The following is an 18,225-nucleotide window of genomic DNA, read 5'->3' as shown; positions in this document are numbered from 1 at the left end:
AATGAAAAGCAGGGAGAAAATTGAACTGTTTATGTTACATGTGGCTTAGCCACACCTAAGGAAATGCAATTTACTTTCACCCTTTTTGTTTCAGAGGATGGCTGTGAGGAGGCTGTCTGCTGCACTGAAAACAGCAAAGCAGTGTGTTTTAAGTACGGTTCTTGTGTTACTGTGAGTTGGATGGAAGAGCTGGCCCCATACATCTGAACTGAGGCTGAGGTGATTTGCAGCTGTATTCAGAGCTCTTCAGAATACTGAAATCTCAAAAAGAGATTTATTCTCTGGAAGGTCATGAGGTTTGGATTAGGGAGGAGAGGACCCTGGAGATCATATTTTTATTTCTAGAAACTAATAATATATATATTTTATGTATTCTCAAAGATTAAGTGGCCTGTGAAAGTACATTGGAAGCTGGTGGCAGAAATGGAAAACTGGAACAGCTCTGGGGAACTTGATAGAAGGACTTTAGTCAAAGAAAATTGTTCATGTTTTTCGGGGCCCCATAATTTTACCTTCTCTAAAATACTTGCTGATTCCCTTTGATGTTTTCCGTGTTCCATTCTCTTTCTTTCCCCAACATCCAGTACAGCTCTCTTATGTGGTGATGGCTATACAGCTGATGCTTAACCCAACCTAGCAGAAGCTGTCTCCAAGCACGTAAGACTGGCAGGAAGCTAGAAGTGTGATCATCTCCCTACATAGATGGTATGATTTTTGATGTACATAGCATAATTTAGTGAGGTGTTAAGTGACCTCTAAATGTCTAGTGCAAGTGTGAGTAAAACAGATTAATGAATTATCCATTAAAAGGTCTATCAATATGTGCTATAATTCCCACTGCCTTCAGATACGGATCCATTTTTTTGATCCCTTTTCTTTCCCTTACTTCCTTTGTGTTCTTCCCAGGTATTGATTTGCAAAACACTTATCTTTCTACTGCAAATAGCTCAACACACCAAATCAGCACCAGGTTTCTATTGCCTCCACTTTCCTAGTAATGGCAGCCTCCTCCAGTTGTGTTACATAGCCCATAGTTTGCACCCTGGCTGTCAGCAGTCAATGATGCTAAGCCATCACTGTTAGACAGCTGAGCAACTTAAGGAGGATGTTCACGGAAAGCAAAGAGATTCAGGCTGAGCACATGGTGTGCTAGTGTCACATGAAGGCACCTACTCTGCTGCCAGCTGTGCAGGCCTCAGGGCATTGGGGATGGTGCCCTCAGACCTGCACTACCCGCATAGATAGCTCAAGGGTGTCATCATGCCCCACAGGGGCCTAAATGAACTTAAATCTCTTACAGGGGCCTAGCTGTATGGTCACTGAACACCACACCTGGAATCATTTAGATTCTAGCTTTACTAGGCATGTATTTTATTCTTTCTTTTAAAATAAATCTAGGAAGTGGCTAGGTTAATGCATACGACCTTAGCCTAAAGGATAAACAGCCAAGCCAATAAATATAATGCTCAAGCTCCTGCCTATTCCTGTCTATACATGCAATCATCTATAGCACCTGTATCCTCTCTGATGGATGTTTTATGACCAACACATTAAAGTGTAGAGAAAGAGAAATGCTGGTCAAGTGCAATGTATTTAAGTGATTTTTCCCCTAGGAACCAAAGCACTAAGTTGATGATTGTCAGTTCATGACAAGCATGTTTTTCTTTTTAATTGTGGAAATGAAATATTACATTTGTCTAATTGTTTGAAATTTAATTAATGTAAAGTCTTTGCTTAATACAAGTGACTTTCTGTGGTTAGAGTGCTGAGGGGAAAGAAAGAAAGGAGGGAGGGAGCAAAGAGAGCTGCTTCAGTATCCCTGTCCATAACAGCTACTCTCACCTGTCCTGGTTGCCAGAGTCTCCAAGAAGATGCTGTGGCAATGGAGCCCAAGAGGTGGTAAGTCACGAAAAACAGGCTGGTAGCCATTACATTGCAGCAACTATGGACTTCACCAACCCACAGGGATCTAACAGGCAAGGCATAGAGTCAGGGCAAGTGCGTACTCTGGCCCCACGACTGTTGACTTCCCTTTACTGTCATTTACTCAGATAAAAAAGAACCTCAAATGCCTGCTGCCAGCCACTTCAGGGTCTATCTAAGCAGCAGAAAAAAAAAACAGAAACACTTGCATTTCCTTTCCTGTCCCATGCAAATACTATCAAGAGAGGGCAGGAAAGAGACAAGGATGTAGCTCTGGTCTATTTTACATGAAGTAAGAGATCAGGCCTGGAACACTGAGGAGGAAACTTCTCCCCACCCACCACCCAAAACACAAATATTCTCTTTTTGCATGATTCTCTCAGAACAACATAGATCCCAATGGACCCTATGGTTTTGTATGCCTGAAAGGCACAAAAAGAAAATGTGGATATTATACTTAACAAAAATCAAAGTGTATCTTCTGACAGGCAGTATTCTAGCTGTGAGACGTGAAATTGTATATACTCATTACTTCATAATAGGGCACAAATAGGCTCTTTGATATTTTTCGTCCAGAGTTCAGAAAGTGACAGTGATGCTGTATTGCTGAATTACAGTGCTTACCACTCAGGTCTGCTACTGTTATTTCCATAAGTAACTCCCATACATATAGAGATGTATATATATATAAACTCACTAAAGTGAGATGGCGCAACCAGTCCTCTTCAGATCCAAAAGAAATCACCAAGTGTGTTATTTTTTAATTTGCTTCTGGGGATGTGACCCAATTATCTACAATTGCAGGTAACATATAATATCTGTTATTTCACACTGTACAATATAAAGGAACCAGTAGAAAATGACGTTCAACAGTTTAGAGAAATGCTACTGGGTCTAATAGAGAATGATTGAAGGTGATAAATTTGATAAAAGCTGAATTTTGAGCACACTGCTTCAATGACCCAAAAGTGAGGAAAGCAGAAGGAACTGCACAGGACGGTCTTTTGGCCAAGCCCATTTTCCCCGCACTCTTGTGCAAACTGCCTCCATGGAGGGGGAGAGAGCAGGAGGAGGGAGAAGCGAGGAACGGAAAGGGAAATGTGGTTAAGGCAGTGGCTTTGGCGACCATCTGACTGGATTCATTTTCTGTCCCTGCCTAAGAAAGTCATTTAGGAGATGTCTGTGGCACGGTGCCATTCTGCATTTAGTTTGGCTACTGAAAGCAGCTGTGCTCACTGCAAGTAGCAGCAGATAGCTTCTCTTACAGCTTCTCCATCCTCTGTCTGTGAAATAGGAGGAGTAATATTTCCTTTCCCTCGCCCTGCTTAGTGTATGCAATCTTCTGTCTGAGCATGTTGGTACTAACACCAGGCCGAGCTCATGGGTCCCAGTCATTGGCACCTTTTGGCAGCGCTTGGTTTTGCTCCAGAAACAAATGACACTGGAGTTATTCTTCTGTAGTTGCCAGAGGCACTGTACATTTATTTTGCCCTTGGAGGATGACTTCTGCTCACTTGTGGAGCCAGCGTCCAATTCAGCTACCAATTTATCTCATTCTGATTGCAGAGTGTGTTGTGACTTTTAGAATCCCTTTCATCACAATGACCAGATCCCTGTTTATACTGTAGCCCTCTAAAGGAAACAGCATCCAGCCATGGTTTTCTTGCTATCTAGTCATCAGGGATAGAGACAAAGACTTGCCTTGATTAATATATAAAATCCAATTTAATATTAATTCTTTGGTAATATTTAATTCCAGAAGCATATCTGGTTGCTAATATTAATGCATTAGATTATTTGAAATGATTTAAGCTATTTTTATTAAACATATCATAAATATAAAGCATTAAGCTTTAAATTTACAACAGCTGTTCTTAAAAAGTAATGATTTATTGCTGAACGTTATTATCAAAGTTGCACTCACATATTCCAAACTGAATCATCTTCACGTACTGCCCCTAGAAACTTCTTTAGCTGCGCATAGTAAACTGGGTGGAAAAGTATTAAATACTTTTGTTATCAATCAGATCAGCTACCCTAATTAGCTGTATCTAACCAAGTGATAAAAAGGCCTGTTCAGATTTTAGGTAGTGATTTGTTTTCTCAACCAGAGAATGCAACTGATGCAATATCTGAATGTTGTTGCTCTAGATGAACTTGGGAAACTTTAAAAAAAAAAAAAAAAAAAAAAAGTCAAATCTGGACATGTCTAAACATGCCCAATGCAAATATTGGAAGTGGAATGCAAATGCTAGGACAGAAAATAGTAGTTGGGCTTTTTCCCTTGTATTTCTGGTTTTGAACACTGAGAGGAAAAAATGTCTTCATATGTAGGAAAACCTGTGTAAGAAAAAGCAAATATCTTCCCTTTAACCCTTTGGAAGAGAAGTTTACAATTCTGTCTTCAGTTAAAGCTGGAAGGAAGAACCTTTCAACTTTTCGAGCTACAAAGTCCTGTCCTCAGTGTGGGGAGTTCTTTATTTAAGTACCGAGTGGGGCTTGCAGGAAGGAAACTGAGACAGATGGGAGCAAGCAAGAAGGAACATGACTACGGTTTGCTCTTCAAGGCACTCACCTGAAGAGAGGAAGGGAAGGAGGGGACAGCTGGAAAGCAGTTATATTCTGGTTTCTCAGAGAATATCTGTGTCTTTTACCATAAGATATCACTAGAAAATAATAATAATAACTTTAAAAAAATTAAACCTTTAAACTTTAAAATAGAGCTGGTGGGGAGGGGTGCATGGCTTGGTCACATAAAGTCTCCCTATCTAATTTTAATTTTATCTTGTTTTTATTTGAGTTAATGATGAAGATTTGTCTGTTTAAATCTATGCAGCTTCTGCCTGTTCAGCATTCAAGATATTTCATTGGGATCTTTAAAAACTGCACAAATGCATGACAGAATGCAATCTCCATGGATTTACATGTGCAATCAACTTCCAGTTATTTAACTAGTGTCTTAGCAACTGCATCCTTTAGCAATACACACAGCAAATCGCAGTTCCATTTAAAGAAATGAACTTCTATTAATCACTCCTAAAGTCCATTTAAACAAGCATCATATATTTCTTAAAAACAAGAGTTTACCATAAATGACAAGATAATTATTGTGAATGTCTAGTTCTGGATAAAGGACGGGACTTACAATACATGTTTGAAGATATAACAATTAAAAGTTAATTGAAATACTTTTACAACCCTCCAATTATTCTTTTCCTTCTGTGTTTATTATAGACCCACAAACACCAATCCTCATATAAATTAGAGATTAAACATGCCTTTAATAACACAAACAGCAAGCATAGTTTTTTTATCCGGTATCCTTTAACAGATAATGAATGTGTCTAAAAACATATTTTCTTAAAACATATTAATATATGCCTTCATTGAGAACCATATGGTTTGCAAATTAATTTAGTCTTGTTTTCTGTGGTCCCTACTTTGTATTATTTAAGACTTGACTACACCAGTGCTTATCTTGTACCAAACAATGTTGTATTGGCCTAAACAGATCTGAGTTCCTGCAGTAATTTTCTATAGCATTAAGTAGGATTATTTTGTCCTTATTTCGGTTTGATGCAGCGGATTGTTTTCTTTGCTGGCAGACCCCCAGTGATATTCATGTGACAGTGTTCAAGTTGAGAACTATGTAGTTGTTTGACAGTGTCAGCCCAAACTGCTTTGCAGGTCAGCCAGTTTCACCTTTCTTTCCTGCTCTAGAGACACATTGATTAGATGCCACATCTCTGGTGAGTGCTGGTGCTCAGCCAGATTCGGTCTCCCCTTTGTTTTTTGGTTTGGTTTGGTTTGTTTTTTTGTTGGGGGAAGGGGGCGGTGGGGGGGTATTAGCATTTTGCATTAGCCCTTCAGTAGGCCATCCACTTGTGTGAGATCCATGCTGAAGTCCTGTGCCTGTTCAGGATTAAGGATGGGGAAATGAAGCATCAGAGAATGTGCGGGGTTGAGAGACTTAAATGATGTGTACCAAGGCACAAAGGGCATGGCTGAGTGAAGGCATGCATGGGGTGCTGGGTACTGCCTCATTAAAACTAATGATATGAAAATATCTTAGAGAAAGCACGAGCTACCCATCCATGCTTTCATCAGCTGGGTAGAATTTTGCCTTAGGGCACCAGCATGCTCCCCCATCCTGGCAGACGCAGCCAGATCGCATGGGGAGCAGTGGCGGTCGAGCCGCCGCCTCGCCTGTCTGACAGCAAGCGATCCCAGCATGACAGATCTTGACTTGCCCTTCTCTGCTATCCAGCCTCAGCCATTAACTATTCATGCAAGCTCCCAATTAGACTGTGGAAGATAAGAGCATTAATTGACAAAGTCATATTCCTTAGTGTCTGACAATAATGATGTTACCCTTTCTGTTTTCAGGTAGGTCTTCAGCATTTTATGTTGTTTATTATTTCTTCTATGTTGAAAACAGGCAGGAATGGATGAGCAATAACTGTACCTTCTGACTGGTTTGGGGGGCATTCTTTTTGATTTAGAAGCTTTCTTTCAGGACATAGTTAAGTTTTCCATTTTGTGGTATTTCCCCATTAAGATATCGCTCAGCTGAAGTAACATGCTTTAATAGCTTCCCGAGCAGAATCAAACAGGTAAGTCCTAGCTTTACTGATGATGATTAAGGACGGGAGTCATGCTGTGGAAGAGTGACTAAGTGCTGTTATCGAGAGCTGACAATTTTCCTGGAAGATGGATCTGATAACTCCATAACAAGCATATTTCAGTGAAATGACCCAATTTTAGAAGATTAGTATATTTTCCTAAATTCAGTAAGCTTTTATAAAAGTGCTCATGTCTACAGATCTGTAGGATTCTCTAAAAGGAAGTCAAAAAGGGAGACTTGGAAATGTTATCCCAGAGAACTGCTGTCCAGAGGAGCATCCCACAGGACCATAGCATTTCATGTTCTGGATCTGTGGAGACGTGCAAGATTTAGTGATGATAAAGGCAGGAGGAAATCAAGGAAGGAAAACACAGTGTTCTGGCAGGTCAGCAACTGGCAACATTCTTCCTAGAAAAGAAAAGTTGATGCCAAATGAAGCCTCAAGTTGGTCTTACTCTTGTAAGTAATTAATGTAGCCATTATAGCTAATAGGTTTTATGAGCTGGGAGAACTATCTCACTTGTGTAAATTAATTGCATAATATTTTGCAGGTAGAGGTTAATAGTTAGACCCCCCAACCAGGATACAGGGTATAACGAATACAAATGAGAGTCACAGTATAATGTGATAGTAGATAGCCACAGGCCTTATGAAACTATATGAAAACAGAAGTATTTTAGATAGAAATGAGGTATCTTACACTTTTAAATATTTATTTGTTATTTTCTCCAGCCATAAAAATGCTTTGCGTGAAACCCACCATTTGTAATTCACCCTTTTGTAGCTAACTGAGTAGAAGCTTAGCTATGGTCTTCTGTAGAGAGAGGATTTGGTCCCTCCTTTATTTTTCCCCCTAGGGATCCCTTTCCCCCTAGGGATCCATTTCACATCTGTAAAAGGACTTCTATCAAGAAAATTAGTTTCTATCTATTTTCTATCTATTCATAGTTTCTATCTGTTTTTCTATCTATCTAGTTTCTATCTATTTTCTATCTATTCATATAACAAACTTCTCTTGGAGAAGGCAAGGAGCAGTTGTTCAGAGAATAATAACAGTTCCCAGGTTATGTTCTAGGAAAAGAGAGGGAAGGCTTCATGCCCATCCATAGCCCAGCAGAGCCCTGAGATGCTGCTGCTGCAGTAGAGGGAAGAAGATGAGAGCAGTGACACAGCTACACCCTGATCTTTGGCTGCCACTCTTGGGAGAACATCAGAAAATTGTCCTCAATCCCTACTATCTATAGAGTGTAGTAATTCCTTGGGGCTGCCAAGTGAAGACCACCCAAACTCACCTTTTCTAACTATTCCACTCCAATCCTTTCCTTTTTTTCTTTTTTTTTTTCCTCTTTTTTTTCCTTCTTTTTTCTTTTTTTCAAGGAAAAAAAAAAACACAAAAACACTTGTTTGTTGCTTTGTTGTTGCTTTGGCCTAAAGTTAACAGAGCAAATTCATAATGGGACCTAGTAAGTAAAGACCTTCTTGTTTGTCCTCCAAGCTAATGCAGGTTTTCTATCCTTTTCAACCCTCATCTAATTTTTCCTGACCAATCTAATTTTCATTATATTTTCCATAATGTTCAGTTGATCCAAAAATGTTATTTCTGCTGGTGCTTCTATTATTCCCACTCTAGGCAAAGTCATGTACTTTTGAAGATTCATACTGTAGCAGGACAGTTTTGTTTCAGCCTGCTCTTTGAAAGACATTGTAATGCAAAAAAGTACTGGGCCCTGAATGTTCTCATTTTCTTGCTAAGCACTGCACACAGTTCCAGAGGTGCCTAGGGTTCTTGGGTACTGGAATTTCATTATTCTGGGTTCTGTCTCCTTTGCCACATTTTAAATAACTCCCAGTATGAAACATAATTCTCGGTGTGATCTGAGTTTTTCTTATTCAGGCTTTAAGGAATCCTTAATCTGCCATTTCCTTTTTTCCTGTCATTTGGTTCATTATGTTGCTGCATATATGACTGACTCATCATTCTTTCTGGTCTGAATCATATTCTTTAATATGTGCATTTGTATCTGCATAAGAAATATTTTGAAAACTTTAAATATGTCTGGAACACACAGAAGCATAGTAGCTCTAGAAAAAATAATTTTAGGAGATCCAAGAAAGATTTCAAGAAGCAAAGCAGCTGCTTTTGCATTTTATTTTTCTAAAACTCTTAGTCTTTGGTTTTGGAATTTTTTGCTGTGTTCAGAATATCTTTTTGGGAAAAACAGTGTTTGTAATGGTGACAGAATCGTTGCCAGATTTAAAAATAACCTCAGCAGCAGCAGCAAAATGCTATCCCTTGCAGTTTGTCTCCCTGCCCCAACATTCCTTGTATATTTTCAGTTATCGTCATTCACAATTAAATAGTTACAAAATGAATTTTATGAGAACTTAATGTGATTCTGAATGCTCTGAAAACCATGTGGTATATATCACATATACAGCTTGCTGAACTAAGGAGAGAAATTATCAAGTCAGTTATGTGGAAGCTTTCCATGGTCTCCTTATGTGACCTTGTGCAAGACCATGAATGTTTGAGGTCAGAGGCAACATCAATATTCATTTCTACATGACTCATTCTGAATACTCCACTAGACAAATTTTAAAATAATTCTAGTTAACCAGCACTGAAAACATTTTGGACATTGACCATTAATGTTCTACATGTTGGTTTGGCAAAATAGTTTTTCCCAATATTTTTCCTAATAGAAAACAAAATAAAAACTTTGATCAGACTGCCCCCTACAGAAAGTGCAGCAATGCTTTTTTAATTCCTATGGTTTACTGTGAAAGATATAGGAGAATTCAGAGGAAACATGTCACAACAGTGAATTCACCTATAGCTTCCAAAAAATAAGCAAATATTAGACTAATGGTTATTTTTCAAGATATTTTAAGTCCATATTTTTGTAGGCACTTATGTGTATTTAAATGGAAATATCTTTTCAGGAAATGTCCTTAAAATGCTACTATTTCACTGCTTCTAAAGGAAGAGTAGAGTGTGGAAGCACAGGCCCTGCTTGCTAGTCTACTGCATTCTGTATGCTGCTTTTCATTCCCTTTTTTTTGATGATAGTCAGTTCTCCAGGTAGGAAATGACTGGCCCATCCACCCCTTCATTTGCAGCTGGTATCAAGCAGTGTAATTCCACCATGACTTTGTGCCTGATTGGGCCTGAACACGTATTCATTAAATGACAAGTACTTCAAAATACTGAAATGTAGTCCTGTGAAACTCACATTGAAAGTTTTCCCCTTATTAGTGAATTTAAAAAGTACTTGTCAATGACTTGTATGTTGTTAGCATTTTTTATCTTTTCATTGTTTAAACTCTCTCCCAATAGGTCTGTGTACGGCAGGGGAAGGTTTCTGATGAAATTTCATACAACTAGAAGTAAAAGAAGTTTTAATTCAGCCTTCAACAGGTATTTTTCCGGGTACAAGAGAGAAGAGCATTCAGACATTTCCATACACTAGACAGATTTAGGGTGAAATGCAAGTCTGGATTTTGAATAGAATGAGAAAGATATGCAACAGGCATTACAAGCACTGGTGTTCCCATTAAAGACTGATATTTTGTACAATTAGGGGGTTTACATATTTGTACAAACAGTGACTGTGGCAGAGTCACTGAAAACGTGAATGTTAGCTTCAAAATCTTTCCATATCAGATACTAAGACCTCAGACTACATTAGGGCAAAGGTTTTCCATTTGACAATGGTGGCTGAGGAAAATTTACAGAACTGCAAGTTTTTGTGGGTATCAGTAAATTTCTGAAAGAGAGAGAATGCCATTTCTAATAGTAGACCATTTCTCCAATGCTTATGGCTGTGCTGGGAAACACTGTTGTCTAAAAATTAATTATTTCAAATTTAATGGACCATAAATAATAATTTAAAATATGAAACTTTTTGGAGGAAAATGTCAAAAATGTAACACTGTTTTCTCCACCTCACGGTGCTTTCCTCAGAGACTACCTGGCTTTTATGACATCCTAGGTGATTCCAAGTCCCACCAGCTGAAAAGTGGAAGGAAGTTTCTCAGAGATTGCTGCCTTTTTTTTTTTTTTTGGCTGTATAGTTTTTAAGGCATGCACCAGATCCTGGCTTCACATGAGATACTTGCCCAAAAAATATCAGAGAAAACATTGAATACTTTTATTATGAATTTTGCATCCTTGAATACTTTGAGAAAATGATTTATTTATATATTTATTTACTGTGGAAGGCTGTTTCTTTCCCACAAAAAAGCAAACACTCCATAGTTAAATCCCAGATCGCACAGCTAGGTGACCTTTTTCCAGACAGACCATAAGCCAAATGAATACTGCCATTAGTCTCTTTCTGCTTTGTGAGCTTATTGTCCTCTTTGGATCTGGAAAGAAACACTACAGAAGTAGAAGTGCTTATCTTGCTTCAAAATCTCATTTAATACCACTCACTGAAATGATATCACCACTTTCCCAACTACGTTAAAATGCAGTTATCATATTGGAAGAAAGAGAGAGAGAGAGAGAAAGGAAGGAAGGAAGGAAGGAGGGAGGGAGGGAGGGAGGGAAGGAGGGAAGGAAGAGAGAGAAAGGGAGGGAGGGAGGGAGGGAAGGAGGGAAGGAAGAGAGAGAAAGGAAGGAAGGGAGGGAGGAATGAAGGGAGGAAGGAAGGGAGGGAGGAAGGCAGGAAGGAAGGCAGGAAGGCAGGAAGGAAGGCAGGCAGGAAGGCAGGAAGGAAGGCAGGCAGGAAGGCAGGCAGGCAGGAAGGCAGGAAGGAAGGCAGGCAGGAAGGCAGGCAGGCAGGCAGGAAGGCAGGAACGAAGGCAGGCAGGAAGGAAGGAAGGAAGGCAGGCAGGAAGGCAGACAGGCAGGAAGGAAGGCAGGCAGGAAGGCAGGAAGGCAGACAGGCAGGAAGGCAGGAAGGAAGGCAGGCAGGAAGGAAGGCAGGAAGGCAGGCAGGAAGGCAGGCAGGCAGGCAGGAAGGAAGGCAGGAAGGCAGGCAGGCAGGAAGGCAGGAAGGAAGGCAGGAAGGAAGGAAGGAAGGAAGGAAGGAAGGAAGGAAACACAACACTAAACACCCATCGTCTTTCAGCATCCATTAGGAAGAGAGCACCTGCAAAGTTCCCATAGAAACTCAAACTAAATAAAATCAGTGTCTTACCTCTTGATGATCATAGTCATTTCCATATTTTAAAAAATGAAGATGATTTCACTATGAAATTTGGTCAAACTTAAGATCCAAATTGAAATAACATAACACATCACCAAGCTGAAGCCTATTTGGATGTTTGCAGCTGCTTCTTTAGTCCTGATTAAGGGGGAATTTCTGAGAAGTGCTGCACATCCTCAGTCCCCATTCAAAGAAGTTGTAGCTGAGGTATTTTGCAATTGAAATGAAGACTCCAATTAATATGTATCATTTGGATAACATGATTTTTTTCCTACTTGGACTTTGGTTATGAGACATCTTAACATTTGTGATGACGCTCTTATAAGGTTTTGAACTACATTTATAATCATAAATAATTTTTTAGCTTAAATATTGAATATGCACATTGATCCAAAATCTGGTTGAATATATAATTCTGTTGGATTTAATCTAACAAAACTCCAAAATTTTTAAAGACAAAGTCTGGCTGCTTGATTTTTAATTTCTTTGAAACACTGCTTTATTCTCTTATGTTCATGCTTTTTATTTTCACAAATTTTTCATATTATATTTCTAGGCATGGTCCCATTACTCCACCCGTGCTCCTTAATGGCAGTGAAAAGAATTATTTTAGAATCAGTATGTAGTATGTAGCGTATATATATATACGCTATTATACGCTATTATACGCTATATATATAAAGTATGTAGTAAAAAGAATGGAAGGTCTAATTTTAACATAATGTATGGAAGGTATTAGTCCTCCAATAAATGTAAGGCATTACATCAATGGAAACCGAATTAAATAGCCTCCTTACTGTTGGTCTAACTAAATTTGCTGCAGATTTCTTTAACTGTATTCCCACACTGTGTCCTTATCATAAAGTATGTGTTATAGAAGTCTTACTCTATGAAGTACGTAATTTGCAGAAATTGATTTTTTCCATCTTTCAGCTTAAAAGTGATTCTTGGAATCTCATGAAGTGCTCTGTTACTCTGGAGGCTGTTTATACTGAAGTCTAAATTCTTGTTTCTCTTTGTGGTCAGAGTTGTAGCTATAATGTGATAAACAAACAAAAAAATAAGGTAGTATGATTTTTTTTAATGTTTGTAAACATTTTTTTTTCTTTCATTTCTTCTGTGAAGGTTGGATAAATAGGTCATTTTTAAGGCAAGTAATTAAGTGGCCAATTTTTGTAATGGGGTGTCCCATTACAAAATGTGGTTTAATAGGGTGTCCCCACCCAAAAATATGGGTTTTGCCTATCTTTCAGATGGGCTTTAGTAAATAATATTAATATATTCAAAATCTGTCTATAATAGCTGGAGTAATGTTTTCCGGTAATGTTTCTGCAGGAAAGATCTTCACAACTTATCTCATGACATCAACCTTTATACCATCATCATGAATCTTAAAAGATGTTACATTAAATAATTGCAGCAATTAACTAATTTATCTAGATAATTATTTTGTTTCTACATTTTTTGGTCCTAGTTATGTCCAAAATATATATACGTTATTCAAGGAGGACAACAGGGAGGCTTCCTTCAGTGTCAAGCTTCAAGGATACCTTGTTTAAATATTTATAGACTGAAACACCTAAGTACATTTAGATCTCTGACCATATCTCTGTAATAAGAGATAATATTAAAAACAAACAAATATGCAATGTGTTAAAAATACATTAAATGTGAACAGAAACTTTATTTTTGACTGGAAACATTTGCTATTGACATCAGTATGACCTTTGTCTCATATGTGTATTTTCTTCGTTTTCCCTTCTTTATATACTCAAAGAATTCATATACTCAAAGAATTCATCCCAAATGACATGTCATTTTCTGTAATTTAAGTTAAATTTAAATAATATCTAAATAGATTTATGTTTGTCTTGTAAATTACAGTTATGCTCTTGGCAGCAAAAATTAAGGAGCTGGCTGGTGAAAAATAAAAAACAACTTCTTCCTTCCCTTGTTTTGTCCTAGTTCCTTCCTTCCTCTGCCAACAATCACAATTCTTTCTTCAAACGGAACACAGGGAAAGCCTGACTTTTCAGTTTCTCTTTTGCATTGAGCAAGCTGAAGCAAATTCAGCAGTGCAACTCCAGGCCCTTGTTTGCTAGGCTTCTAAGGAAACTTCCAAGATGTTGTCTATGCGATGTGCCAACATGGTTCCTTAAATTACATCTCCACTAGTCTAAGCAAAAGGGGAAGCATTTAAAAAAAAAAAAAAAAAAAAAAGTCTTTTTCTCAGTGCTTTAAAACTGAAATACCAAAATACCTGGTTTTCTTTTGCAGAAATGAAGGACATCGTGACCCAAACACACCGATTTTGTTGTATGGATGCAGATGAGCTTATACAGTTAGGCAGCAGATTAACATGGCTGCAAAGTGCGGACTCCTGGCCCATAAACTCTGCACGGAATATCAGGTTAGTCTACCTTTTTAGTGGGTTTCCAAATGACTAGAAATTCACAGATAATTGCAGTGGGGTGATGCATTACCATGAAATAGAGCAGGATGACCAGTCTGTCCAATATACAATCAAAGGTGATTTTTCAATGTTTTTTCCCTTCTCTTGGATATCACACAAATATGAACTTGGTCCTCATGGACATAAAACAGGCATAAAGCACAGAAGGGTTTATAGGACTGGAGCCATGGATTGTTTCCATGGACATGTTCCCAAGGACAGTGTGCCACATCTTAGATCTTTGTATTGCATAAGTTTAACTGTTGATTAAAATCAGACTTCCCTATTCCCATATTTGCTGTTTTCTTTTAGCTATAGACATCACCTTCAAGTCTAAGTTACTAACTAAATTAAGTAGAAAAAAAAGGTGAGGTTTAATTATAGTATTTTCAAGTGTGAATAATTGATTGGGAAGATATTTTTTCCCATGTGTGGCTTTTATTTGTTAAATTTTATTCATTTCTGATTTTTGAGTATCTAAACTGCAGACAATATGCAGTATTACAAATTCATAAGGCAGCCAGATGATGACTGGTTAAAATATGCACAAAAAATTCCTCCTCATTCCCAACAAATTTTTCTATCCAAAGATTTTATTCCCCAAAGATTTTTCTCTTCCATTTGAGACAACAAATGTTTTATTCTTCTCTTTGGTCACAAGTAGTACTAATAAGAAAACAATGAAGTTTTTAGCTATGTCTGCTATGAAATTTCTTCCTTTTCTGTTTTTCATACCAACATAAACCTCTGATAATGCCAATTTGGATCATAAAGGTAATGAAAATTGGATTTATACTGAAAGTACAGAATGACACTTCCTAAAAACCTGAGAATATGCAAGCATGCATGCCTGTCAGCTGACCATGCTCTTATTCATTCCCTGACATGAAAGATATGATCTGGCAATGTTGCTTCTCAAGAGATATCTAGAGAAAGACAAAGCGAACAAGAAATAATACAGTAGAAATGTGTGAGATGAGTGGGAGGAAGTAAATGGAAATCCTGATTTTTACATTTTCTAGTTCTCTGACTGTGTTTGCACCCAGCACTAGACAACTTGCTAGGAAAATGTGATTGCTAGTCCTAATGAGACAAATATTTGTGAGGAATGCTGATTAGATAACCACTCAGAGTCTGAAAGAGCACATTTATTTCAACTATGCAGCAGAGATGGGCTGGTTAAGCAATAATAATTAATTTAATTTGCTAAAAAAAAAAACTTCATCCAATAGTGTATTTTACATTAGCAAAAAAAAAATTTGCAATAGCTTTTGTAGCATTATGCTACAATCATGGAACACTGAATAAATAGTAAACAACTGTACTCCAGTTCTTGCAAGCTGGAAAGCCAAAGCAGAAAAATGTGAAGCTGGACACACTAAAAAATGTTAAAGGCAGTTCCAGGAAAATAAATAAATAAATAAAATAAATTCAGGATCATTACCTTATTAGTTGTGTTCTAGTACTGCTCAGAATTTCTACTTCTGAGACAGCACCCCCATTAAGAATACATTAGAAATATGCATAACTTCACATGATGCGTAGAACAAGTAAATAGTTCTGAGCACACTTAAATAAATGTCTTTGAAAATTTGAGTCAGAGAGGCCAGCTAATGGTAGGAAGCTATTTTTCCTCTCAATCTTGCTTTATTTCATTCTCTACTTACAGGATACTATAACTTATGACATATGGTCTGCTTAAATTAGGCAGGCACTCGAAACCTTGTTCCTTCATTTCAGCGTGTGAAGCCAAGTTGTCTATTAATAGGAAAAGCCCTGGAAGAATGTGCATGCAGCAGTCAGTCTCTGTATGGGGGAAATGAAAGATATAATACAATAGGGAATAAAATGAATTTTTTGTGTATTACAGCCAGGACCACTATAACCTAATACTGTTCCAAACAAAGTGGAGAAGTGCTGTTAAATCTACATGTCTAGGAGATGGTATGCTAGTGACTTGATCTCTGTGTTATCCAGCATACAGACTTCCCAGAGTCATCTCCAAGTTGTCATGGGCAACCTCTTCTCTGCTACCAGAGAGGAATAAACCAAGACCACCAGCAAAGTCATTATGTAATATGCTGTGGATATGAGCATTGTCCTCAGGTATTGTATTTAAATGAAAGACTTTAGGGGAAAAAAAAATGTTGACTGTCATTTTCTTTCTTTTAGAAAACTAGAAATTTTACAAGAATGTTGCACAAGAATCTTATAAGAAACATCCAACAAACTGTCCACTTCACTATGCCGCACATGCTTCAGCGTAAGTTTCCAAAAATTGTTAAAAATAATTGTATGGAAGTGAGTTATAGAACTTACTATATGATGATTATTATACATGAATTAATATATATGTAAATTGTCACCAAGCTCAGTTGATTACTGCAATATCCATTCATCTGGTTTTGACAAATGCAATTTTGCTGGGATGATTTTATACTACATAGCACTGCAGAGATCATTTTCCTAGCCCATCACTTTGACTGTCAAATATAACACTCCTTTTCTATCTGATATAAGCAGCTTGTCTTGCCTTTCAAAGCCATTCATAGCTTCACCTCATCCTACCTATCATCTCTCATTCAGGATCAAGAAATCACTTCTTTCACTGATTAGCCCATGATGCCAGCCTCCTCCATCTACTTCTTAGACTTTCAGTCACTCAGTTTCAAGCTTTATCCTATGCCATTCCTTACATTTGGAAAGAGCTCCTTTAGACATTTGCAAAGCTACCTCATTATCTTACTTCTAATCCCATCTGTGAAGTTTCCCTGCCATTATGCTTTCAAAAGAAGCTTCTGAGTTTAGGCTGTATTTGTCTAGTTATAACGAGCAGCTCTCAAAAAAGATTTCTGGATCAAATTCAAATGGATCACTCCCAAAGATAAGAAGGTTAGTATCTCCTACTCAGATGCAGCACTGTTGGTTCTTTATGGTAACCAGTGCCTCATTTTCAAAGGATGTTGCCTTGCTGTTTTGGGGGGCCAACATCTTTCTGCTTGAAAACAATGGAATGAATTTAAGGGTGATCTGTCTGGATTGTACGAGCAAATGTGATAGTCACTGACATTTCTGAAACAAGGGGTGGTCCAAGGGGTGACTTAGCCTTTCCCTTCATATGGCAGGTGATCAACAGGAAAATACATGATTTGTATTCATGAAGTGAAATAGTGATCCTGTAGCTGGACACATACATTAGAAATTATCCCATACTTGTCAGAAAAGATTGCCTGGGCATTTTCAGTTTTGTTGACCAGTTTGGGGGGATTTGGGGACAGGGTATTGTCTCTGGTTTGCTCAGATTTCTGTTGTGGAATAAATGAGTAGTCATGGGAACCATTGTATTGCACTGGGTCATCATCGTAGCTGAGTATGTTTTTCTTTGAAGCAATTAAATTTGTAGCCTGTAGCCTTGAACATGTTTGTGTGTTGTGTCATGTTTGTATTTTCATCCCTAGTAGCAATGACTCAGGACTAAATCACCCTTTTGCAGGAATTACCTATAAAGGAAACTGGAAACTCCATGGAATCTCTCTGTCATCTTTACCTCCAGATGGTGCCTCCAAATCTCTTCTGAAAGGGCTTGTGCAGAGCAGAGTTGTGTAGGTATTTCTTCTTATCTTGCTGTAAGTGGCTCTAATTTTCATGAAGATTTATTTCACGATGCTGGAGAGAAAGGTGCCTGCCTCCTCCTCTCTCCCACAGTGATGTCCTGGTGCTCAGCCCCGGGGCCACCAGGGAACTGTCACGGGTCCTGAAAAGGCAGGAGGCCACGGTTTCCCCAAGCTCCTCACCTCTGCTTTTCTTGAGCCTCTTCTGTGTAGTCAACAGCATCTTCATCCCTGAGTCCATCAGCATTTCTAACTGCAGAAGGGGCAGAATGCTGCTCAGTTAGTCAGCATGAGGATGTAACAGAAACATCAGACTTCTTTGTTTACTGCAGAGCACTTTGTTGGTATCACGTTAGCATGGCTGACTAAAATCTTCAAATAAGTCTTGGAATTTTCTAGTGATTAAAATGTCTTCTAGAGAATAAGTGACTAGATTCAATCTGGGAATCTTTAGTATAGGGA

General features: G+C 38.1%; 1 long non-coding RNA gene across 1 annotated transcript in view; it reads left to right on the top strand.

Moving 5' to 3' along the window:
- The first annotated feature begins 508 nt into the window (after positions 1-508).
- Positions 509-18,225, top strand: part of LOC121074297 — a 56,728-nt gene continuing 39,011 nt past the window's right edge. The window contains exons 1-6 of the long non-coding RNA XR_005822256.1: positions 509-705; positions 6,746-7,006; positions 9,885-9,965; positions 13,978-14,110; positions 16,130-16,258; positions 17,646-17,754. This is a non-coding gene — a long non-coding RNA (uncharacterized LOC121074297). The remainder of the gene's footprint in view (positions 706-6,745; positions 7,007-9,884; positions 9,966-13,977; positions 14,111-16,129; positions 16,259-17,645; positions 17,755-18,225) is intronic.

The sequence above is a fragment of the Cygnus olor genome, chromosome 8 (assembly GCF_009769625.2).
Source record: "Cygnus olor isolate bCygOlo1 chromosome 8, bCygOlo1.pri.v2, whole genome shotgun sequence".
Classification (NCBI taxonomy): Eukaryota; Metazoa; Chordata; class Aves; order Anseriformes; family Anatidae; genus Cygnus; species Cygnus olor.
The sequence above is the reverse complement of the archived record's forward strand: the minus strand, read 5'-3'. Positions and strand labels throughout refer to the sequence as shown.